The 25,625-nt window shown below is 40.0% G+C and overlaps 1 long non-coding RNA gene across 1 annotated transcript in view; it reads right to left on the bottom strand.

Annotated features, from left to right (window-relative positions):
• The window catches only part of LOC141369937 (uncharacterized), an 81,829-nt gene extending 56,731 nt beyond the window's left edge, over positions 1-25,098 (bottom strand). Inside the window, exons 1-2 of the long non-coding RNA XR_012373538.1 lie at positions 24,660-25,098; positions 23,439-23,650 (exon numbers count right to left, since the gene is read on the bottom strand). This is a non-coding gene — a long non-coding RNA (uncharacterized lncRNA). The remainder of the gene's footprint in view (positions 1-23,438; positions 23,651-24,659) is intronic.
• Between the last annotated feature and the right edge of the window lie 527 nt (positions 25,099-25,625).

Below are 25,625 nucleotides of genomic sequence, written 5' to 3' on the forward strand. Positions count from 1 at the left end.
CAAAAGTAACTGTAGTTTAGCCAAATGGGTATCACCCAACAAAGCAATTCTTTTTTAAGATTTTATTTATTTATCTGACAGAGAGAGAGACTGCACAAGCAGGGGGAGCAGCAGAGGGAGAGAGAGAAGCAGGCTCCCCACTGAGCAGGGAGCCCGATGCGGGGCTCGATCCCAGGACTCCAGAATCACGACCTGAGCTGAAGGCAGATGCTTAACTGACTGAGCCACCCAGGTGCCCCCCAACAAAGCAATTCTTATATTTGAAATCAGGGGGGGAGAAGGGGACAGATCATGCTTAAGGGAGAAGTACTGAAAAGTAGTTTTTTGTACTCAAATACACCACACTAAAAACCAGCTGCTCTTCTTGGAAGAACAAGAAAGTGATAATGGTCTGTGGGGTCCTTTCTAAGTCTTTGTTGTCCTATAATGCTTTCCTCTCAGAAGCACTAATTTCTATCTTGTCTACAAGACAAGAATCCTAGCCTTTTCATGGGCTGATGCTGGACTGACAACGGCACAGTTGCCATCTAAAAATGCAGCTGGGTTCATGGCAACCAAATCTAGCATTGAAATTATGCAGCAGACCTGGATGACAACTTTCTGGAAACATGCTAAACCTGTTGTGGCCAAAATTTACTCTATGCAAATTAAGTCTTTATATACATCCTTATTTCCTGGTAACAATTTAGATGTAATTTTTCAGGTCATTCAATGACATATAGTAAATGGCCTCTTCTATTACACTGATCTGCAACAAACATCCATGTTAATTAACCTGATTGTGGTAATCATTTCACAAAGTATATGTATATTAAATCATCACACTGCACACTTAATATTCAATCTTATTTGTCAGTTATACCCCAATAAAGCTAGAAAAGAAAAAAATAAACAAACATCCAGTTTATTACATGCTTAGAAACCTCAGTATTCTCAACAATAAAGCTGGGATTACAGATGTACCTTACAGAATTGTTGTGAGGGTCAAATATTTGTAGAAGTGTTTTATCAGCTTTTAACTACTATATAACTGTTAGTTGTTATTAGTAGTATCAGACCTGGAGTTTAATGTATAGTTAATGATATGCAGAATTAAGTGACAAAGTGATTTTCATTTCATTTTTACTACAGCTCATAAAAATAGTGAGTGATTAAGACATTAATCCAAAGAAATACATGACATTTTAACAGACAAAATCTGTATTCTGATGATCTAGCTGAAAAATATCATAAAACTGTACACCTTCAATTCAGCACCTACATAAACACACATAGAAACTGAAGCCCTCCAACTGTATCCCTGAGAAACAGTTATGCAAACAAAGCAAGGCCCTGAGTGGGATTCACTACACCTGCCACAAGTTCTTGCACAAAACCTCATTTTGTCTTTTAAGTTCTTCACAGGGTTCTAGAGGAAGTGCTCCTCACCCTAGTGAGGATGGAGCTGTCACTGCCCTGGACGGTAGCTGGACAATGTTTTCTCATAGTGAAGGAAGATGAGAGGGGAGAAGCTGGACCTTGGGGAAGGGGGGAAACGCCTGAAGAGGAAATGATACACTGCTTACGGCACTTCATCAGCCCACAGCTGACACGGACTGAAGTCACAGTGGCATTTCACACTGTGTTCAACCCATAAATTAATTTCTCCTTATCAATAGAGAGTGGTTGGCAGAACAAAGTGTGCCTGCGGAGGCTAGCAGTGAGTGCGTGCCTATCACAATGCAAAGGGGGAGAATGAATGTGAACAGGCAACGAACATGCGTGGTATGAACAGGAAGAGCCGGGTGAGTGTGGAGATGGGCAGGGAAGAGCTGGACATGCCCTCCAGGCTGGGAGCCTCCCAGGGAATCTCTACCTGTGATTCGGGGGTGTCCGCAGCAGAGTCTCCTTACTCACCCCCCCCAACTCACCCCCCCACCTCCCAAACTCTGGCAGGCAGTGGTGTGTACAGACATATTTCTGGGAGCTATCTAGGAGCTCATCACTCTCCTGGCAATAGCGGCAGCAGTGAGGGAAACAAAAAAAAGAAAAAAAGAAACTCTCCCCCTTTCGTTGTGAATAAGGAAATACAGTAAACTAGACTGCCAACAAGAGCCTCAATAGATGTGCTTTATCTAATCAATAACATTGTATGGATAGTAAAACTACTGAACATCAGTGAATCAAAAAGACATCAATTTCATTGTTATATTCTTGGAGTGATATTGTATGGACATTATTTCAGCAGAAAATTTTGTTCCAAAATGATTAATCAAAGCTAGATAAAATACAGAAAAGCACTGTTGTTCCAGATACTAGGCTTAATAAAGAATCTGTTCATCCTGAGGGAATACATTCTAGTTCCCACATCTCTCTGCAATATTTTACATCTATGCTCAAGAAACGCCTGGGGTGAAGAAAAAGATATGACAAAATGGTTGAATATTTTAGCAGCAAAATCCTTCAACTCATAGTAGAATGAATTTGAGATTAGTTGTTTCAGAAGAAAAGCAAAACTATGGAAAGTAAAGAAAAATTTACAGTCAGAGTAAGCAAAGTAAATGCAGGCTCCCACACTTCACAAGAATATATATTTTGTAAGGGCAAAAAAAATATGTTAACAATGAAGTTAACTCTCTGTTATCCCAAGCAATTGAGCACATCAGGAAATACAATTTTCTAAAAGAAAATTTTTTGTTCAAGAAATAAGAATTATAGGGGGCACCTGGGTGGCTCAATCGGTTGGTCAAGTGTCCAACTCTTGGTTTCAGCTCAGGTCATGAACTCAGGGTTGTGAGATTGAGCCCCACACTGGGCTGTGCGCTCAGCTTGGAGTTTGTTTGAGATTCTTTCTCCCTCCCCCTTTGATCCTCCCCCTGCTCCCACACATGAGAGCACGTGCACACTCTCTCTCTAATAAATAAATAAAATCTTTTAAAAAAAAAGAAATAAGAATTATCTCTAAATGGGGTCTTTGTCTAAAAACACAGATGAGACCTAGAGATAAGAATCATTTCTATTCTAGAAGAAACCTGCAGGTTGGCACAATGGTGATCTATTTGAGAGTACAGATCCAATTCTACTGCTCACAGTGCTTAATGTCTCCAGGATTTTCCAGCTACTTCCTTCTGAAGAGGCCAAGGTATGACAGCATATGCTGCATGGGATGGTCATTAACAAAGAAATGTGGGCTTAGGATAAGAATCAATCCCAGCTGCCATCTTATGTGATCACAAGATAATTTTTAAAGACCAAACAATTTCCTTGATTTGGTGTTATGGCCACTGAGCTCATTTTTCAGTAGCTAAAAGTGCATGGCTATATATTTACCCCTAAACACTTAAAAGGGAAACAAAATGTTGTATTTCTCAAGAAAAGCAGACTTGGCCTGCCTGGACTATAGATCAAATTAAGTGGGGGCCATGAGGCAAATGAGCTCAGGTTCAGGACAAGACATTCTGTCGATGGATTTGGCTCCATTAGACTTCGGTTACAAACTACACCAAAATAATGGGATTTGGTTCCACGTGAGAACAAAATTATGGAGCTTAAAAAAAAAAAAAGGCTCCTTCCCATTACAATCAACCACTAAAGGATTCTGCAAGGGAAATGCACCCAAATGAATTAGTTGTGTAACTGTTACTCTTTCATTAAAATGATTTAATAGTTCTACAAATGTCATGGCATTAGCATTTTATGCAAAGCTATAAAACAGTAGCAAGTAAAAAAATCAACTGCCTTTAAAAGTCAGCACTTTTGGACTATGTTTATGAGACTATACGGTCACTCTGTGATATGAAATGGCAGCATCACTGAGATAAATATTGCTTGCTGGCCAGTTTTATTTTGGGCAGAAGGCCATTAAAGGAAGGAGGCTGCTGAATTCATCTTTCATTTGGATGGGCTTCAACAGTTCATGTATATTGGCTTAACTCATCTAAGGAAAAGAGAAGCTTTTTGGAGCATCTCCTTAAGAGATTATTTAATTACATACTCCTACAATGTTTAAACTACTCCTTTCAGGGCAATCTAAAAACATATTTACAGGCAAGTGATAGACAGACTTGTAATGTCAAAACAAATGACTTCCCGGAAGACAAAGGTGTTGACTCCGTTGACAGTCTATCCCTAACCCATTGGATCTCTAAATAAATATTAGATGTTTTCCATCCTCAATAGAGTATGCTAGATGATGTTCATATTTTTCATTAGTTGTTTCTAAAACTATTCCTTAATCAAAATTTTGATAAGAATTAGCAACACACTTAAGCTGGAGAGTAGCACACAAGGTTTAAATTATTAACTGGGCATTAGCCAATTGCTACGGTTTAATGGTAACAAGTGCCCAGTAATATAGTTGGCATTCAGATTAAAAATAAAAGTTTGGAAAAAAATATAGAAACGAAGAAATGGAGGGAGAGATGGAGGGAGAGAGGAAGAAAGAAAGGTAGGTAGGTTTGGATTGTCATAATTTTGAGTATCGATGGGTAAGAGTTAAGTGGTTAATACACTATCAATGGTCCTTCAGGAGCTGATGCCACATAAGAGACTGGAGAACAAATAGGTTAACAATATAAGTCTCTTTTCTGTGTTATTGGCCTTATTTGCATATTACCTAGGCTACTCTTTGGCTACCATGTTCAATAACATGTATTTTTTTTTAAAGATTTTATTTGACAAAAAGAGACACAGCGAGAGAGGGAACACAAGCAGGGGGAGTGGGAGAGGGAGAAGCAGGCTTCCTGCCTAGCATGGAGCCTGATGTGGGGCTCGATCCCAGGACCCCAGGACCACCACCCAAGCCGAAGGCAGACACTTAATGACTGAGCCACACAGGCACCCTCAATAACATGTATTGAAAGGACACAGCATGATGTAGTGAGAAAATATTGAATTTGGAATATTACAATCTGGGTTAAAATTCTAGCTTGATCTTGAGAAATCACATAGCTTGTGTTTAAACTAAGAGCCTGAACTGGATGATGTTCTCATCTATAAAATGAAGTGGATTGGACGGTGTGCAGGAAGGAGAGCACCCTGTTACCACACAATAGCGACAGGCCACAAGTGGCTTGCCCAACAATTGTCCAAAGTAGAGGGTATAGGAAAACTCTGTGGGAGCCCTTAATATCTATTAAATTGATGTGGAAATTTGGTCACAATGGATAGGAAGTGGGCTTTTCCCTGTATGATCTCATTCCAATCATAAGATAACTTCATTTATTATCTTAAATGTCTAAATGTTATGTTACCTGTATGATCTCATTCCAATCATAAGATAACTTCATTTATTATCTTAAATGTCTAAATGTTATGTTACTCTTATCACTTTTAAAATACTATATTCTATGGGTGGCTTAGTCAGTTAAGCATCTGACTCTTGGTTTCAGCTCAGGTCTGATCTCAGGGTCATGAGATCAAGCCCCATGGCGGGCTCCATACCCAATGCAGAGTCTGCTTGGGTTTCTCTCTCCCTCTCCCACTTCCCCTCCATGCACGAGTTCTCACTCACTGTCACTCTCTCTAAATAAATTTTTAAAAATATTTAAAATTCTATATTCTAATTACAATTATTAACTCCCACAAATATCTCTGTCCTTTTATTATTAAAATATCCTCAAATTTAAAGGCAGGCAAACTGAAACAGGAAATGAGGATGCAGTGAGTCAGTGTCAGAACCTAGAGAAGTATTCATAAGATTGGCCCTAACTCTGGGTTCTAACTCTGCAGGGCCTTTGATTATTACCAGATGCCTTAACTGGAAGTTCCATCAGATTGAATCTTTCCCACTGCTATATGAATACATTTAATTTTGCTCTCTCCATAAAAAATCCAATTATTGAGTAAGCATGTAGTAAATGTCTAAATGTCTATTGCAGACTTTGGGATTCAGAAGGTAGTGGCTAACATAATCCCTGACCTCAAAAAGTTTACAGTCCATACTGAATATTTACCCCCAAAATATGAAAACACTAGTTCAAAGGGAAAGATGCACCCCCATGTTTATAGCAGCATTATCTACAATAAAAGCCAAATTATGGAAGCAGCCCAAGTGTCCGTCAATAGATGAATGGATAAAGAAAAAGTGGTGTATATATACGGATATATACAAATATTATTCAGTCATAAAAAAGAATGAAATCTTGTCATTTGCAACAACATGGATGGAGCTAGAGAGTATAATGCTAAGTGAAATAAGTCAGTCAGAGAAAGACAAGTACCATATGGTTTCACTCCCATGTGGAATTTAAGAAACAAAACAAATGAGCAAAGAAAAAAGAGAGACAAACCAAGAAATAGTCTTAACCATAGAGAACAAACCGATGGTTACCAGAGGGGAGGTCAGTGGGGACTGAGTGAAACAGGTGAAGAGGATTAAGAGCACACTTTTCATGACGAGCGCTGAGTAATGTATGGAATTACTGTATGTAATGTATGGAATTGCCAAATCACTATATTGTACACCTGAAACTAATATAACGCTGTATGTTAACTATACTGGAATTAAAATTTTTAAAAATAAAAAATAAGGTTTACAGTCTGATTAGAGAGATAAATATAAAAGTGTAAAGTCAGCAAAGTATGTGGTTTTCCAAAATATAGTTTGTAAAAATCCCTCATGAAGCATAAGGATGCTGATTTCCAGGCTCCACACTTAGACCCATGGATTCTAAGATAGTACTTCTGGGGTGTGTTCAGTAACCTGCATTTTTAACAGCACCCATATAGGTGATTCTAACTAATCCACATGGTCAGGAGACCACACATTGAAAAATACCAGTGGTTAGGACCTCAGGCTCTGGAGTCAAATAGTCCGGCTCTTACCAGCTTCCAGCTGCATGATCTTGATTAAGTTACTAAAGTTCTCTGGGCTTTAATGTTCTCATCTATAAAATGAAGATAATAATAGTGCCTGTGTATTAGGTGGTGGTAACACTGGCACCCAGTATGCAATTAGTAAAAGTTGTTCTTGTTTTTATCATTAACATTACTGTAACACTAGAAACTGATCCAGTGTTAATTGGCCTGACATTTTTTCCAGAATTCAGTGAATAAAAGAGTTCTGGATAAGGGTAGGAAAAACGTTTAGGAAGAAGAGAAAGTTGAATCAAACCTTAAAATCAACAAAAGGTTTATAATCAGAGAAAATAAGGAATTCTGGGTGAAAGAAACATGGAACAAATTACCAAGAGAAAGAGCTGTATGAGGACCCATAAGGGAAGCAGCCCTTGAAGCGGAAGGTTGAAATGGGGAGAAGTGGGAGGTAAGCAGCCAGAATACTAAAAGCTCAGCAAGCCTCACGTGCCCCCATCTTTTTATTTTAAACACCTATGCTAAGGAGCAGCCACATTACAGATAGGCCCTCACTTTAAGAAACAGGATATAAAAAGATCAATCTATAGTAACTTTTCTTTTTACAAAAATAATCCCTATTTACAAAATAAGTTATCACACAGAACCTTAATTCATTGTTTATATTCGCAGGTTTAAGACACATTGCAGTTTACTAAAAATAAATAATTTAACCTTCTAATAAAGGACTATGAGCTTTTTTTTCAAAGCAAGACTATTTTACTCATTTCAGGAACCTCGGACTCTAGCACAAGGCCAGGAACATGATAATAGCTCTAAAAATGAATGGTTGCTCCATTAGATAGTCCTATTTAGATATTGTAATATGAAGAGGGATACACTTTTTTTAAAGTTTCTTTCCTTCTGAAAGTTGCCACATCCATTTATTGTTCATATTCCCAGGTGGGGCTACTGCTTTAAAAATGCAACCAGATTGTTTTCATTTATACTGAATGTCCATAACTATATAAGCGACAATAAATTAAACATTGCACGTGTCAATAGTCAAGCTGGGTGATTCAACTGAAAATACACTGAACTCTCATTTGACTTCACAGGAATTTGAGTAACTTCATCACATTCATAATTTAGTGGATGAGGAGAAAAGCACAATGCAATGAGGCACTAAAAGCCTGCCTTATTCTTCTCTCAGGCTTCTGTGTACACGGATCCTTAGAGGTTTACTTACAGTTGCAACGTGATCCTCCAGGAAACATGCACAACAAACATCTCTAAACCCCCAGAATGAAAGTATCCCCATACTGGTTCCTATTGCCCAAGAATTTCTTTTCTGATTTAGGATATTCCAACTTTTCTGTTTCTATCTTGAGAAAATGTTAATGGGGCCTATGGGATGGTTCATTTTTTTTTCTTTGACTCCTCAAAAGATGTCTTGAAAATTAGGTCATGACCATAAGGCACTCAAAACATATGGGCCACAAAGGATACAAAAACACTGATTCGAAGGGACACATGCACCCCGATGGTGACAGCAGCATTATCAACAATAGCCAAATTATGGAAAAAATCCAAATGTCCATTGACAGATGAATGGATAAAGAAGTTATGGTATATATATACAATGGCATATTACTCAGCCATCAAAAAGAATGAAATCTTGCCATTTGCAATGACGTGGATAGAGCTAGAGTGTATCATGGTAAAGGAAATAAGACAGTGAAAGACAAATACCATATGATTTCACTCATATGCGTGATTTAAAAAACAAAATGGATGAACATAGGGGAAAGTGGAAAAAAAAGAGAGGAAGGCAAACCATGAGACTCTTAGCTATAGAGAACAAACTGAGGGTTGCTGGAGGGGAAGTGAGCAGGGGCATGGGCTAGATGGAGGATGGGTATTAAAGAGGGCACTTGTTGTGATGAGCACTGGGTGTTATATGTAAGTGATAAATCACTAAATTCTACTCCTGAAACTAATATTATACTATATGTTAACTAACTAGAACTTAAATAAAAACTTGAAACATTAAAAAAAATACATATATATGTGGGCCAGAAGTTCATGAGGGTATACACACCCCACTTTCATAAAGGCTATCCATGCCCTGCAGACAAGGCAGCTGTGTTTATCTCCTATAAAAGCACAAATTAAATGCAGATCATGAACTATGTCACTGGAGAATCAGTAAGCAAGGCAAGGAGAGATGTCCATGTTGGTTATTAAGATATTTATCACAGTAGAAAAGACTTGCTTTATAAAAGAACCATAGCAAAAAAATTGGAATCTATCTGAAGTGCTACTTTTACATTGCAGTGCCCATGAAGTAATTACTACAATGCAAATACCCCACTAATACAATTTGTAATCTTTGATGAACTAGAAAGTATGTCTTTGCTCCCACTACCATTCACTTCCTGTTTTTGTGAACTGGGAATAAAATGACCAACTTAAGCTTCACTTCACTAATTTGATTCCAGTTAATGCCCCAAGGGGAGCTATCAGCATGTCTCTTCCAATTGCCTCCTAGGGAACAAGAGAGAAATATTTGGCCTATTTTTTAAAAACAATGGACGGATTCACTTCTGTACTGGCCTGAACGGGACCCCATGCTTCCATTTACAACTGCCAGGTTCATTCAGCTCTTTGATTACCTTCTATCAGTGTGTTCACAACCAATTCAAACCAACAGTGGGAGACAATTAAATCTACTGAAACAGAGCAGTTTTTATGGTCACACCTGCCTAATGTCCCCCAGTCTGTTTTCATGCACATGTAATTAATACTGTTGTATGCCAATAACTCAAACTTCCAGCGATATCGAGTATGGTGGTAAGAGCCAGCCAGGCCTGGGTTTGTGTTCCAGCTGATACACTTAGTACCTGTCTGCCTTTTCGAACACTGTGACTCAATATACCCTCATTAGTCATGCTCTCTTATAAAATAAATAGAATGATGAAAGAACAGCAAGAAAGAGAGGGATTACATTTCCTTTTGTATTAGTAGTCACTGCCACTGAAGCACGGTCACTCAAAGTCACTGCTTTTCAAAATAGGCAGGGACACAGTGGCACTCTGAACTAGACATCTGTTCTTCAAAGAATCATTTGAGTAGTCTCTCTTATAAAGGATGAGTATGCACCTTTGCTCTGGCAGAATATAATAGAAACATTTGTGCCTTACCAAGTCAAACACCTCATAACACCCACTGGCAACTGGGCTGGTTTCTGGCTGAAAAGGTGAACCAATGTGCATACTGCATATTCCAAGACAGAAGGGACTGGTACCCTCAAACCCTGTTCCTTGATTCAAAGTCAGGAAGATCAATGATCGTAGACCAGGGTGGCCCAGAATAAGGCCCATGGGAAAGAAAGACAAGCCCTCTAGAATAAAATTACCTGTGGAAATGTTAGCAATCTGAGCTCAAAAGGCCTGAGATTCTGAAGTCAGGGGGCATGGAAATAATACAATGCATACCTGGAAGTCTCTTGGGCCCCAGCCATCTAAGCACAATGTTATGTTTAGAGGACATTGGACTATAGACTAAAGAATATTTGAGTATGGACTTAGGGACTCAAGTATGATCTTGGAGCCCAACTGTAAGGCACCACAGGGGTTGACACAAGAACCTGGACCATCACCATATTGCAAAGGGAAACATCAACATTCACGGGATACGACAGCATCCAGCTTCAACGGCAGTGCTGTTGAGTTAATGACCAGGCTTCTCGTTTCCCTCTAATTCCAGCATTAAAAGGAGAAATAACCCTTCCCTCAATTTCAATAAGGTAAGCCTTTGGAGTTCTTGGAAAAACACCAGATATCTTCCTACCAGAATACCTGGGGTCTTAAATTGAGGTGGTATGACCATATCTGCACTCTAAGTTAATAAAGTAGGTTACACTGCTTACACTGCTGAAAAGGCAGAACCCACACAGGCCGACCTGATAATGGAGCAAGCACTGGCCTGTTGAAGAAGCTGTGCTGGCAGCACACATGCATCAATCTCTCAGCAGCACAGAACTGCCACCTTCTAAACTCATACAATTAGTTTATTATCTCATTTGTTAGGTTTCCACATAAGTTTTCCACCTGGGCATATCGCATTCTGGGCGCCAATTTAAATTATTTAAAAATTGTAATAGTGGGACACCTGGGTGACTCAGTTAAGCATCTGCCTTGGGCTCAGGTCATGATCCCAGGGTCCTGGGATCGAGTCCCGCATTGGACTCCCTGTTCGGCGGGGACCTCCTTCTCCCTCTGCCTGCCGCTCCCCCTGCTTGTGCTCTCTCTCTCTTTCTCTCTCTGACAAATAAGTAAAAACTTTAAAAAAAATTGTAATGGCAAGAAAAGTATCTGACATCTTCACACAAGAAACACTGAGGTATGCAAAGGGAACTAAATAGAAGGAAGAGCTGACCATTCCCATGACTTCTCTCATGTGTTGGATGAATTTACTTAAAAAATTAGGTGGGGGCGCCTGGGTGGCTCAGTTGGTTAAGCGACTGCCTTCGGCTCAGGTCATGATCCTGGAGTCCCGGGATCGAGTCCCACATCGGGCTCCCTGCTCAGCAGGGAGTCTGCTTCTCCCTCTGACCCTCCCCCCTCTCATGTGCTCTCTCTCTCTCTCATTCTCGCTGTCTCAATAAAATCTTTAAAAAAAAAAAATTAGATGGAAGAGAGCTCAACAGAACCCACCGAAAGGGACAAGCAATTGAGGGAGGCAAAGGTGGTCTTATCACATTTAACTCCCACCTGAGCCTTTGGGAAAAAGCATGGGTGCTAGAGACCACAATAAGCAAAGACTCTTGGAGGGGCTTACCCCTCCTCACTCCCATCTAGGGGAGACTGCTATGTTTGCCCATGTACAGGGGCACTGCCATGGCTCACTCATTTGGAGAGCAACCCTGCCACACCAGAAAGTGTGCAATGGCCCTTGTTGAAATCTGATTGCCACAATGAACATGGAAATAAATGCTGGTTCTAGCGCCTACTCTTCCTGCTAGGGTGCTAAATCTTTAAATTAATTAATCTTTTCCTTTTTTCTTTCTTCTTTACTTATGTCTGAAATATTCAAACAAGGATCCACATTCTCTCCACTAGACCCACTTCAACTACCAGTAGAGGACAAGTATTGACATTCTTCTGTAAGAAAACAAATGGGGGGGGGCCGGGGAGGACAACCAAACATGTAAAGCTATAAAGTAAATCAAATGAAGGGGAGCAACATGAGGAACCAGAATAATATGCGATCACATATGTGACCACCAGGAATAGGAGAGAATTTTAGACATTTCCCAATAAGTGTTCTCAAAAGAAGAGCTGAGAGAAAAGTTCACACATACATGAAACCACAACAGACCATTAAGAAGTCACAATAACCTGACATCAAAAAACAAAACAAAAACAAAAACCACACTGTGATGAAAACATGTAGTGAAAACACTACAATGGATATGAGTAACTGATTAGATCCTTCTAAAATGTAATAAGGATTATAAAGATTTATTTATTTATTTATTTATTTGAGAGAGACAGATAGTGACAGAGATAGGGAGAGAGCACAAGCTCCCGCCGAGCAGGGAACCTGACATGGGGCTTGATCCCAGGACTCTGGGATCATGAACTGAGCCAAAGGCAGACGCTTAACAGACTGAGCCACCCCGGCACCCCTATAATCAGGATTATAGAAGTCAAGCTCAAAGTATTCTTCCACAAATGCAGAAGAAATTGATTAATAGGCTAATTTAATGAAAGAAAGGGTAAGATCTATGGAGAGATTAAGATTTTATCTATAGAAGTAATGTCAGATGTAAAAATGGAGGAGAGAGAAGAAATAACTTTTTAAAATTAGAAGCGAATGTCTTAAGATGAAGAATTCATTTGCAAATCCCAAAGCCTAAAAGAGTACCAGGCAAAATTATTTAGATGTAACCTAGATAAAATTTTGAACTTCAAGATTAGTGAGAAAATATGCAAGAATACAACCAAATAAAAAATGATGTGCAAAAGAGCAAATATCAGATTGGTCTCAATCTTTACGAACTAAATCTTGAGGGGAAAAAAGTACAACACTCTACTCGAGTAGTTATCTTCAAAGGCAAAATAAAAAATCAGAAATTTAAATATTCTGAAATTAAAACACTCATGTACTCTTCATGAAAAAAACATCTAGAGTATATATATATATATATATATAACTGAAAGATGAAATAAACCAAAAATTCAAGAAAGGGAAAGTTGATATTATAAAAGAAAGTGGTTAGTGAACATATAGACAAAAAATTAATATGTATGTCAAATTATCACTAAAAGGCCATATGTTGCCCAGGATAAAAGTGATAATCATCTAATAACCTGGATTTAAAACTCCAGTTTACAACAAAGAGTGGCAAGTGGAGAGAGGAAGGAAAAAGTAAAGTCATAGTAAGTTTCTCATTTCCCAGATAGGAGCGGGCTCAGAAGAGCCAATTTTGCTCTTCTCTTTGAACTCCAAGTTCAAAGTCATCAGGTCAATAGCTTGAAATTGGCCTTGGGGGAAGCATTTACACCACAGAAATCAGCAAATGCTATAAATAATGCTTTTCCTTTTTTCCTCAGAGAGCCACTACTGTCCCACAGGGTATAGTCAAATAGGTAGTCTTTTTTTTTTCTCTTTTGTATATTTATAGTGTAGTAAAACATACATAAAAGTCACAATTTTAACCATTTTAAGCATGCAGTTCAGTGGCATTAAGTACCTTCACAATGTTGTACAACCACCACCACACCATCCGTCTCCAGAACTTTTTCATCATCCCAAACTACAACTCTGTACCCACTAAACAGTAAGCTCCATTCCTCCCTTCCCTCCACCCTTGATAACAACTATTCTCCTTTCTGTCTCTTCTGAAGATCTCACAGAAGTGGAATTATACAGTATCTGTCTTTTTGTATCTGGTTTATTTCACATAGCATAATGTTTTCAAGGTTCATCCATGTTACAACATGTGCTAGAATTTCCTCCTTTTTTAAGACTGAATAATATTCCATTATATATATGCACATTTTTTATTCATCCATTGATGGAAATACTTTTTAATATTTGTTGGTAAACACAAAAATATGTTTAAATAATAACATCAGTAGAAACATGGGGCCCCTGGGCAGCTCAGTGGTTAAGGGTCTAACTCTTGATCTCAGCTCAGGCCTTGATCTCAGGGTCGGGAATTCAGACCCAGTGTGAAGCCTACTTAAAAAAAATAATAGGAGCGCCTGGATGGCGCAGTTGTTTAAGCATCTGACTCGGTTTCTGCTCTGGTCCTGATCTCATGGTTGTGAGCTAGAGCCCCATATTGGGCTCCGCATTCAGCACAGAGTCTGCTTGAGATTCTCTCTCCCTCTCCCTCTGCCCTTCCCGTTCATGCTCTCTCTCCCTCTCTCTAAAATAAATAGTCTAGGGGCGCCTGGGTGGCTCAGTCGTTAAGTGTCTGCCTTCGGCTCGGTCATGATCCCAGGGTCCTGGGATTGAGCCCCACATTGGGCTCCCTGCTCAGCGGGAAGCCTGCTTCTCCCTCTCCCGCTCCCCCTGCTTGTGTTCCCTCTCTCACTATGTCTCTCTCTGTCAAATAAATAAATAAAATCTTTTAAAAAAATACAAATAAAAGTCTTTTAAAAATAATAACATAAATAAAATCAGAAACTCTGGACTTAATAATAAACATGTGTACTCTCAAGCAGTTATTTGGAAAATAAAAGGTAAGAACATACTGTAACCCACTGTCAGTAAAGTAGGTCATACTCCCTCACACACGTGTTCCAGAATCCTAGCATAATGTGCTGGAAGCCATCACCCACTGAGAGTCTTGGTACAGGAGTTAATAAATGAATGAAGAAACATGCACTGAGCACCTGTTCAATCCCAGGCACTGTGCTTGGTACAGTCACGGGTATCATCTCATTAGCCCTCACAAAATATTCTCTATATTAAAATCCTGTATGCACTCTTTGAACCAATACAGTGCACATCAATACTTACACTTTTGAATGATACATGAACTGGCTTGTTAACTTACCTAGTCTAGGCTGGATTGACAATAATCAAGGGGATTTGTATATCTTAAACTGTTTCTATGTTCTTGTGGTGGAGAAATCAGGCTCACAAAGGTATGTTGATGGGAATGGAGGAAGGGAGTTTTGAACAATTTCTGAAAGCTCAGATTATTCATATTCATTTCACAACAGTAGAAGGGAAGAGGGCAATTGTTTCTGCTTTCCAGATAAGGAGAAAGAACTGAGTGGAAGAAGTAAATCCAGTGGAAGATTTAGCCGATTTCTATTTTAGATTTGAATCACTGGCTTAACCTTGACTGAGGTGGTGTTTCTGGAGGTGCATCCACTGCTTTCCTTTTCATTCTGATGCTCGGTTTATGAACTATCTGTGTGTCCTTCCATTTCTTTCTGATGTTTTTGACTTTGTTTTCTCCTTAGGGGTGATCCCAAAGGATTGTAACAAACAAGCTTATTCTGATTGCTTCACTGTTATCATTTTCTAAGATTACCCAGCCTCAGTGGGATTATTCAGAGAATTCCTAACCCATTCAGAGGTAGCAAACCAATAAAATGCTGGAATATATTATCAGGAGGCTGCTATATCATTCCAGTTAATGATACATTGTCTTCCCACAAACGGGCTATAAGGACAGAAGCCCTGAATACCCCAGAGTGTTACTAAACTTGGTTTCAGCTGAGTGCCAATGCTGATTAGCCTGGGCAATTTTTTTTCACTTCTCAAAATAAATGTACATCCCAATCTACCTGAATGTGAAACATAATAAACAGGTTCTAGTCTGTGCTCTCCTTGAGAAGCTGGAAAAGGAAAGTGAACCGGCAATAATTCTCCTAGAAAAGAGAAGCCACTATGGGAAGTTTTGGCCAAACTAGGCCAGCTGTGTGGCACCATCTACCCTTGAGGTGTTACCAGATGAGGCACTTGTTATGGGTTGAACTGTGTCTCCTGAAATGATGTTGAAATCTTAACTCTCTGTGAATGTGACCTTATATGGAAATAGGTCTTTGCAGATGATCAAGTTAAAACAAGGTCATGAGGATGGACCCTAATCCAATATGACTGGTGTCCTTATAAAAAGAGGGAATTCTGACATAGAGACAAACACTTACAGAGGGAGGATGATGTGAAGACACAGGGAGACCACCACCAACAAGCTAGAGACAGCTGAGGTCACCAAAAGCTAACAGAGGACACATGGAACAGAGTCTCCTTCCTAGCCCTTAGATGGAACCAACCCTGCTGACACCTTGATTCCTGACTTCTAGCCTCCAGAACTAAGACAATAAATTCCTGGTGTCTAAGCCATCGAGCTTGTTGTACTTTGTTACAGCAGCCCCAGGAAGCTAATACAGTCATCAAAAGAAAGTACTGGTTTAAAACCTGGTGGATGATTCAAAATCAGACCACTAATCCAGAGGACTAGGTAAAAAGAGGCACTCAGAGTATAATGTCAAAGAAAGCAGGCACCAAACTGAAGTAATGAAAGTTAAAGGGGCAAAAGGAACAAAACCAGTAATAATCACAAAACCAAAGAGGAAATTAGATTTGCTTCATGAACATGGATTTAGTGCCCATGCCAGGGCAGGCACTGCCCTAGGTGTTGGGGATTCAAGAGCAAATAAGGAGCTACCTGTCATCTGCCCCACCAGACTTTTGTCGAAGTAGTGTGCCAAGACAGTAAGCAGGGCACTTTGGGATCAAAGGGGTGGGGAATGCTCACAGAGCAACCTGGGGAAGACTTCTTGGAAAATAGGATATCTAAGCTCAAACTGAAGGATGAGAAATTGGCAGGATGGACCCAAAAAATGCCTATTTTCATAAAGAATCCAAGGGCCTCTTGATACCGAATTAAGAGTGTCTAACAGGATATGACTTTTTTTAAGAGGAAAGAGGTACAACCTTCACATACACACTTGAACTAAAACACCACAAGTGTATCACCTTCAGAGCCGGAAAACACCCAACATAATAACCAGCAGAAACAGTCACCACATTACAGAGTAGAGGAAACCATGGCCAGTGGGAGTAACAGACCTCAGCACTTGGAGACCTGAGAGCAGGAGGAAAAAAAACGCACGTGCCGCGCTGTATTTGTTCTTGATACACACGAGACACCCCACACCACTGCCACCTTTGAGAACTACCAGAAAAACATAGAGAACTTCCCAGGGGCTCATGACAGCAAGTGGGAACAGGCCAGAGAAACTGGAGTAAAAATGAAAATAATAAGGATCTCCTAGAGTTTTGGTAAGAAGAAAGAATAAATAATATTTCAAAGCAACTGGGATATACTACCCCCATTCCATCTATCAATGTTTGGTCCTATCTGCATCTGTGTTTAATCTTATGTTAATTTGTCTTCATTATCACTTACCAATATTCATTTCTTGAAAGCAACCTATTTTGGGAATGATGGCTCCATACCACAAATGAGGCTGATTTAATGACTGGCGAGTAGCAATCTAATGGGAATCACGGTGGCTGCAAGCCTGAGCACAGACGGGCGTGGCATGGACCTCCTTTGTGCTGCAGCACTCTGCTCATTGGGTCTAATGAAGGAGTTGGAGGGATTCTCCTTTTGTTTTCCTAACAACATTAATGTCTTCATGAGGTTAATGAAACCGCTAACACGAGCCAACTGTGAATGGCTTTGTGTATAATATAAAACCATCTATTCTGAGTCTTAGCCAAACACAAGGGATTACTACTGTTGTGGCTGGTTTTGTCTATTAATGTATATAACATCAGGAGTTTTTTTCTTTTCTTTTCCCTCTAAGAGCTAGAATCAAAGACTACTAAGGATCTCATCTGATTCAGAGATTCCTAGACTGGTAGGTGGACACCAGCTGGGGGTGTTTAAAGCTATAGTCCTGGTTTGGTCACATCCTTTATGGTCTCTACTGCCCCCTGCTGGCCTGAAGAGGGAGGAGCAGATTTCCAGCACCCCCATGGGAGATGGCAAGCACCAAAAGACAAGATAAAATATGAACACCTATTATTTACTATCACTTACGATGTTTTTTCTAATTCAATACAACATTCCTGTGGGGTAAGTCTTGTTACTGCCATTTTACAGATGAAGAAACTTAGGTTCGAGTAATAAGCCAAGTCACCGAAGGACACAGGGCTTGTGAGTGGCAGATCCAGGACAAGGTAGAAATCTGTCTGACTCACTGTTGTTACACTCCCACCAGGAGACACAGTATAGTGAAAAGTACCCATACTTTAAAACCAGATAAACTTGAGTTTTTATTTTAATTACCCAACTTAACAGCTGTTTAAGATAAACTTTCGGTAAATTATGAAATTTGTTTAAATTTGCTGAGCTTTGTTTCTTCATCTGTAGAATGTGAATCATACCTACCATGGAGGATTGTCGTGAGGGTTAATAATAAAGTAGGCAAAACACAGGACCTGGAGTACAGTGGCTGCCCAATAGATGGCAGGTCCTATGTAGGCCAAAGACAGAAGTTGGACAAGGATGGGCCTTCCTGTGGCTCAGTGGCTGCTGCATTCAGATTCCCAGGAGGTTTGTAACTCAAAGCCCAGGCTCAGAAAAGACCAGAATGTTCAAGCAATGATGCCAACACATCTGAATAGCTCCTTTACAGTTATAAACCACTTCTGTGTGTATTTTATGGGATCTTCATAAATATGTAACTATAGATGAATAAATATGACACAATTAATTGAGGAAACTCATAATATGCCCAGCGTTACACTAAGCATATAAAAAACATTGCTGAATTTCATCGTCATAACAATCCCACAGGTTGGTATTATTTCCCCCCATTATGCAGACAGGTCAAGTAACCATCCCAGAAACACACTGAACTAAGTAGCTAAGACTTAAACACTGGCCAGTCTGACCACAAAGCTCATTTCTCTCAACCATCAGGCTATACTGCCTTCTTATGAAGTAGGCAGGGCAAGTATTACATTTTTACTATATACACGAGGATAATCTGGTTCATATAAAGGTAACCAACGTGTTTTAAGTATTCACACATTGTATTTGTGAAAACTAGGCCTGAATGGTGACTGGGGGTATCCAGGAGTAAGTTCCTTATCTCTGAAGAAGATCATAACAAGGTAAGATGATTATTCTCCAGGTATGATACAGATAACATTTTTGAATCAAATAAATTACAAGTTTTATTTGGCTCTGACTTTTTTCCCCAAACTTCTGATTCTATAACCCCTTTTCTAACATAAAGCGACTCAAAGTCTTAAAACTAAAATAATTTTTTAATTAAGATACATTTAGAGCAACATTGGCATGGGAAGATTCCAGGTGTGTCAGGTTTGCAATGTGACAGCTGGAGAAGAACCTTGTGAGACTAGTCATTGTCCAAAAGCATTAACGTCCAAAGATAAATTCATAATAATGGGAAAAACCAATTATTAATTGAAACTGGAATGAGGAATGAGGTAAGGAAAAAATATATATTATCTCTTTGCAAATATGTCCCAGCACTTTCACTACAAATTAAAATCTATGATAAATCACATATAAATTGGATGGACATCTGCAGCAGAAATTAAATTACCAAAGAAAAACTGAACATTTGGGGAATTTTAAGAACATGGAAACTACTAAGAGAGATGGTTTTCCTTGCAGATTGTTTAACGGATTCGTTTCTTATTTAAAATCTCTTAAAGAACAAATGTGATGCCTCCCACTCACTAACTCCTTTTGAATATGAAGGATTTTTTAAGAACTAGACTGTGAGGACAGGTATCTCCAGCAGTAAATCCAGAAAATGTCATTGTTATAATGTCAGATATGTAAAGACATTGAAACACAGGGACTGTAACACATAACTATAACGTCTACATACAAATTTATCAAGTTTGGATACAAGTCTGAAACCTGCAACCATAACATATAACAAATCTGTTTAGTTATAATTATGAAAATCATAAAATCAGAATGGAAAAGCCTTCATAAATATGAACTTTCTCATCTTTAAAGATACAAAAGTAGGGACCCGAAGGGGTACGTTCACCCCAATGTTTATAGCAGCAATGTCCACAATAGCCAAACTGTGGAAAGAACCAAGATGTCCATCGACAGATGAATGGATAAAGAAGACGTGGTATAGATACACAATGGAATATTACGCAGCCATCAAAAGGAATGAGATCTTGCCATTTGCAACGACGTGGATGGAACTGGAGGGTGTTATGCTGAGTGAAATAAGTCAATCAAAGAAAGACATGGATCATATGACCTCACTGATATGAGGAATTCTTAATCTCAGGAAACAAACTGAGGGTTGCTGGAGTGGTGGGGGGTGGGAGGGATGGGGTGGCTGGGTGATAGACATTGGGGAGGGTATGTGCTATGGTGAGCGCTGTGAATTGTGCAAGACTGTTGAATCACAGATCTGTACCTCTGAAACAAATAATGCAATATATGTTAAGAAAAAAAAAGAAGATAGCAGGAGGGCGAAGAATAAAGGGGGGTAAATCAGAGGGGGAGACAAACCATGAGAGACAATGGACTCTGAAAAACAAACTGAGGGTTCTAGAGGGGAGGGGGCGAGGGGGATGGGTTAGCCTGGGGACAGATATTAAAGAGGGCACGTTCTGCATAGAGCACTGGGTGTTATGCACAAACAATGAATCATGGAACACTACATCCAAAACTAATGATGTAATGTATGGTGATTAACATAACAATAAAAAGTTTAAAGAAAAAAATGGTTTAGTTTTCTATATATCTCAAAATGAGTTGTGTATTTAAAATAAACAGTGAGGGGCGCCTGGGTGGCTCAGTCGTTAAGCGTCTGCCTTTAGCTCAGGTCATGATCCCAGGGTCCTGGGATCAAGCCCCACATCAGGCTCCCCGCTCGGTGGGGAGCCTGCTTCTCCCTCTCCCAATCCCCCTGCTTGTGTTCCCTCCCTCACTATGTCTCTCTCTCTGTCAAATAAATAAATAAAATCTTTAAAAAAATAAAATAAAATAAACAGTGAAAAATACAAATTAACATTTTGTTTCTTAAAAGTTGTATATAAAGGGAAATACTTATTAAATTACTGGAGACCTTGCTATTTAAAATAAACCTATAGCTTGTCCCTTTTTATAAAGTGACAAATAATTTAATGCTCTTCAGTTCCTGTTGTTTTATTTTTAATTTTAACTTCTATTTTTCTTTTATCATAAATATTTCTGTTTATTCAACCAAGACTTTGAAGGTGATAAAGTGTATTAACTGAGAAAAGTCTGCCTTAAACACAAACTTTCCTGCTTTGCAAGGAGAGTTACCCTTTCTGTGACTACAGCATAAATGAAGACACACTTGGCCATTCAGCAACACTGGGCCAGGAAGTTGCCTGCATCTCATAAACTACTACAAGTCACCACAACATAAGAACAAGACAGAAATGGCAAGTGTCCAGCAGCTAAGAAGGAAATCTCTCATCTATTATGAGATGCTTCCATATCGGGGGCAAGGGGAGTCCTCTTGACAACCAATGGACATCCCAAATTCCCAGCCTTCTCCTCTCCAAACCTGAGCCATCTCCTGACCAATTGAGAGGCATGATGTTATCCTATACTCCATACTCCCTTCACAGGTTATTATTTCTGCTCTTTCCCATTCCTGCTAATGGTATCACGTATGTAAGATTTTCTTCTATCCCCAGTAGTGAGTCTCTTGGCAAAGAAGCAAACATAGCTATTTCTTTAGGTGTGTCTTGAGAGGTACAGAAACTGGGAGTTAGGAGAGCACTGTTTAGAAAAGCCAAAGCAGGGGCGGCTGGGTGGCTCAGTTGGTTGAGCAACTGCCTTCGGCTCAGGTCATGATCCTGGAGTCCCGGGATCGAGTCCCACATCGGGCTCCCTGCTCGGCGGGGAGTCTGCTTCTCCCTCTGACCCTCTTCCCTCTTGTGCTCTCTAACTCTCATTCTATCTCTCTCAAATAAATAAATAAAATCTTTAAAAAAATAAAAAATAAAAAAAAAAAGAAAAGCCAAAGCAGACCCAGGTGCTCTCCATACCTTGGGTTGGACCACAGCCCCTGAAGCAGGCAAATGGGCCCAGGGTGTCCATGTGTCAGAACAAAGCCTTATCTTTCTCCTAGCAAGGAAGCTTTCAGAACCCAGCCAGTAAAGTAGCTGTCCACTGGACCAAAGGAAACGTCCAGCTTCAATCTTTGCCAAGTGTGAGGATAATTTTCTCATTTCAGAGTGTACTTTTGTCTGAGTGAATAAATTCCTCTCTTCTAGAAAAGAAGGCTGGGGGAAATGCTTTTATTTTCAGAAATCTGTAAGAGGTAAAATTCCCCCAGGCAGCCCAGAGAGGGAAATCCATCAATCAGACCAGAGCTAAGATTTCACTTTATAGTAGGTGTGAGCTGGGAGAGAAGCATGGTAGGGATTCACTTACCCCTACAAGGTCTCAGACTAGAATATTGCAGGGAGCAGAGACTGCATTCCATAGTAGGGCACTCCAGGATTCTGCCTCAGAACACAAGAAGTCTAACCCAGGGAGCAAGACACATCTTTCTACAGCACCTTGCTGAACTGTAGTCTTTAAAACAGAATTAGTGCTTTTTCCTAATTGTGTAACATTGAATAAATGTTAATGAGTATTACTACTATCTGGAATAAATACACTAGAACTTAAAAGGGAAATGTGCCAAAGTTGTATGGTGTGCTATGAAGATTGGACCTATATTTAGAAGACCCGGGCTCTAGCATTGCCTTATACTACTAGTTCCCAGCACTCTCTCTAGCTCTCAGTTTCCTCATCTGTAAAACAAAGTGATCAAAAAGTTGTGAATTGGCAGCCCCTGGGCTGACTGCCCCAAGTTTTTCCTAAAAGTTTAATTTAATCATCTTTATATGAGGCACATGCTATCCAAGCAGCCAGAGCCCCATCACTTTTTTTATCTCATACCTTTCCTCCTCTATACATTTATGATACCAACCTAGCCCTGAAGCATTTGTGCTAGAAATTTAAAAATCTCAAAGACTATTTCCCAGTCTTAAAAAAAACTACAGATTTTGACCCAGGCAGCCACAACTAATATTCCCGTGTTCCCTCCCTATTTGAATATCTCAGCTTGAGCTCCATTTTGAAAATGAAGAAAGAGATAAAGGCAGTCCAGCAGGAGGAAGGAAAATTATGTTAAAGTATGACACTGGGAAGTTTCATGCCACGATTTCAAGATACAAGCAGTTGGGCATGACTAGACAGAAGGGTGCAGGGGGAGAAGTAAAGGGAATAGAAAAGTTGAGGTGGGCTGCATAGCAAGAGTCAAATACTGAAAGGAATTGTGAGCTAAGCTGAAGATCCTGAACTTTGTCCTGAAAACTGAAGAGATGGCAGAGGGAGAAGGGAAGGGTCACTGAAGGTTTTTAACCTGTTGTATTTCTATTTTAAGCCTCTCCACTCTGGAGGCTGCATGGAAGATGGACAAGTACTTTTCCCAAGAGTAAAATAAGTTGGTGTAGAACAAGGGTTCACACTGCTGGCTGCATATTAGAACCACCTGAGAAACTTGTAAAAGTGCTGCTAACCTAGCCTCGTGCTAAGAGATTTTTGTTTAATTGAGGGGGTAGAAATAGGTAAGGTATTTTTTTCTTACCTGTGAAAACCTTAGAAACTCTTCTCACTCTGAAATTCTATCCACGATGTCAAAGAAGGTTCCTACCATTCAAAGTGAAGTGTGGTAAAAAGCCATTTCCTTTGTATCTTCAGACCCCAAATCTGGAACAATGTGTGGAAAGCACCTCCAAACAGTTTGTATCACTCTTCTTCTTTAAATTGGTTTTGTTCTTAGGCATATCAACCTTTACTCTGAAAAAGCACAGAATTGTTTCAGAGAATGATTTCAAACTTCTATTTTAGAATTTCACACTGTAAATCATTTAGCTGTGAAAGAATACCAGCACCTCCCAAATAAATGGAAAACTAATGTGAAATTAGAGAAAACCTATTCACATCTTATAAAGGATTGTTTTTAATCAATCAGCCAATGAGCATATACATAAAGCACCTTAGTGCTTTATACATATACACAAAACCCTAGTCTGTGTAATATTTTCCAAAATGAGTTACTCCAGCATAGTAGGAAAGCAGCTCCCTACTCATTTTGATTCTCTCTTTCCCTAGCCTGAACCTGAAGACAATCGCTTGTTTGCTTCCTTGCCTATTTTCAAGGCTAATATTTATTGAGCACTTCCTATGAGCTAGGCATTGTGCCAAGGACTTTACAAGTAAGTATGTGTTGCCATTTTATTAATGTGGAAACTGCAAAAGGAAAAATAACTCACTCAAAGACACAGAGCTGGTAAGAAGTAATGCTAGAATTTGAATCCAAGTTCATCCTCCCAAATCCATGAGCTTCATCACTACCCTGGTGGAATTCCTCCCAACTCTCTAATTACATCTTGTCACCCGCCCACACCCCCCAAAACCCTGAAACCCCCCGCCCTGACTTGTGGAGCAGGATTCCACTTTGACTTCGCTCGAAGCTTGTGAAAAGGTAAATTAAGAGTAGACACACATATAACCCGGATCACCCGGTCCTTACTCTGGGGCTATCCCTCAGATTGCTGAAGCAGGACGCCCTCTGCTGTTGATGATGTAGGTGTGGGTTAAGAACACAGGGCCTGGAAGATTCAGAGGGTCTCCTTATAATGAGGAGACCTATGTTTGAGGTGAATTTGTCCCTTATAAACAAATAACTGTACCTCCCGCTCATAAAGACAACACTCCGGCTCCCCCCTCCCAAAAAAAAGGCTACAACCCAAAGCAGCAAAATATATCCATCTCAGTTTCAAAGAATTTATAAGTAAATACTTACTTGTAAAGAATCTTTACAGTGATCCTCAAATTAGTCTCCACCTCTTAGATTAGATGTTATTTTCCTGTGTTCGCGCTGTTCACATTAAACGGAAGTTTTAACCTCTATGGCTACTGCCATCTTATAAAAGTGTGAGAAGGAATGCCTATATTAAGCATTAAAATAACGCCGAACTTGCTGCTAAGAATTACACAGCCCTGGATGCTTTCTCTACCCAGAAATTATAAAACATTTAGAGTCCCCTGGGGCAAGTTAATCATAAAATATTCAGAAACATCTGTGCCCTATTATTTACTGACAGGCTAGACCCAGAAAATATGGCGCCTCTATCTCGGGCTGCCCTGCATCACGTGGGCGGGCACGTGGTGGCTGGAAGCGATGTTTGGCAGTCCTTTGCCTCCATCACCCTCTTTCTCGCTCAGTCCTTCTGCCCAGCACCTCAATCACGGGGCTACCAATACAAGCTGATGATTAGGTTTGTGCTCAAAGTCTCTGCAGGCAAAGCAATTTCTAACAAATGCCCCCAGGTCCTGCGGGGGCTAAGGTTGTGTGCCTCACCTCAGGAACTTACGCACGTGAGTGGTACGGAGACAAGGTCACACACAGCGGAGGAAACCGCAGCGAGGACGGTGAGAGCGCCCCCTCCCTGCCTGGAGTCTGCGCATGCACGGTCACTAGCGCATGTGCAAGCTTCAGGCAGCTCCGCCCCAGAAACTGACAGAATCCCAGAGGAAGGGTAACAGTCTAGAGGTGAAGACCTGTGCGTTCTGTCAGGCGGCCAGTCAATAAATACATAATCAACACCTCTGTGCCAGGCTCCGTACCATGATCTGACTTCTAGTCCTGATCTAGCTGCCTCGTGACCCTAATACCTCTGTGCCCATCAGTGTGGGTTTCGGGATGGGGGTGCAGGGACAAGACACTCACCTGGAGAGCTATTGTAAGCTATATACCCTTCCTATCACC

This window comes from Callorhinus ursinus, unplaced genomic scaffold (genome assembly GCF_003265705.2).
Source record: "Callorhinus ursinus isolate GAN/ISIS: 27379988/994484 unplaced genomic scaffold, GSC_fseal_2.0 scaffold24, whole genome shotgun sequence".
NCBI classification, from domain to species: Eukaryota; Metazoa; Chordata; class Mammalia; order Carnivora; family Otariidae; genus Callorhinus; species Callorhinus ursinus.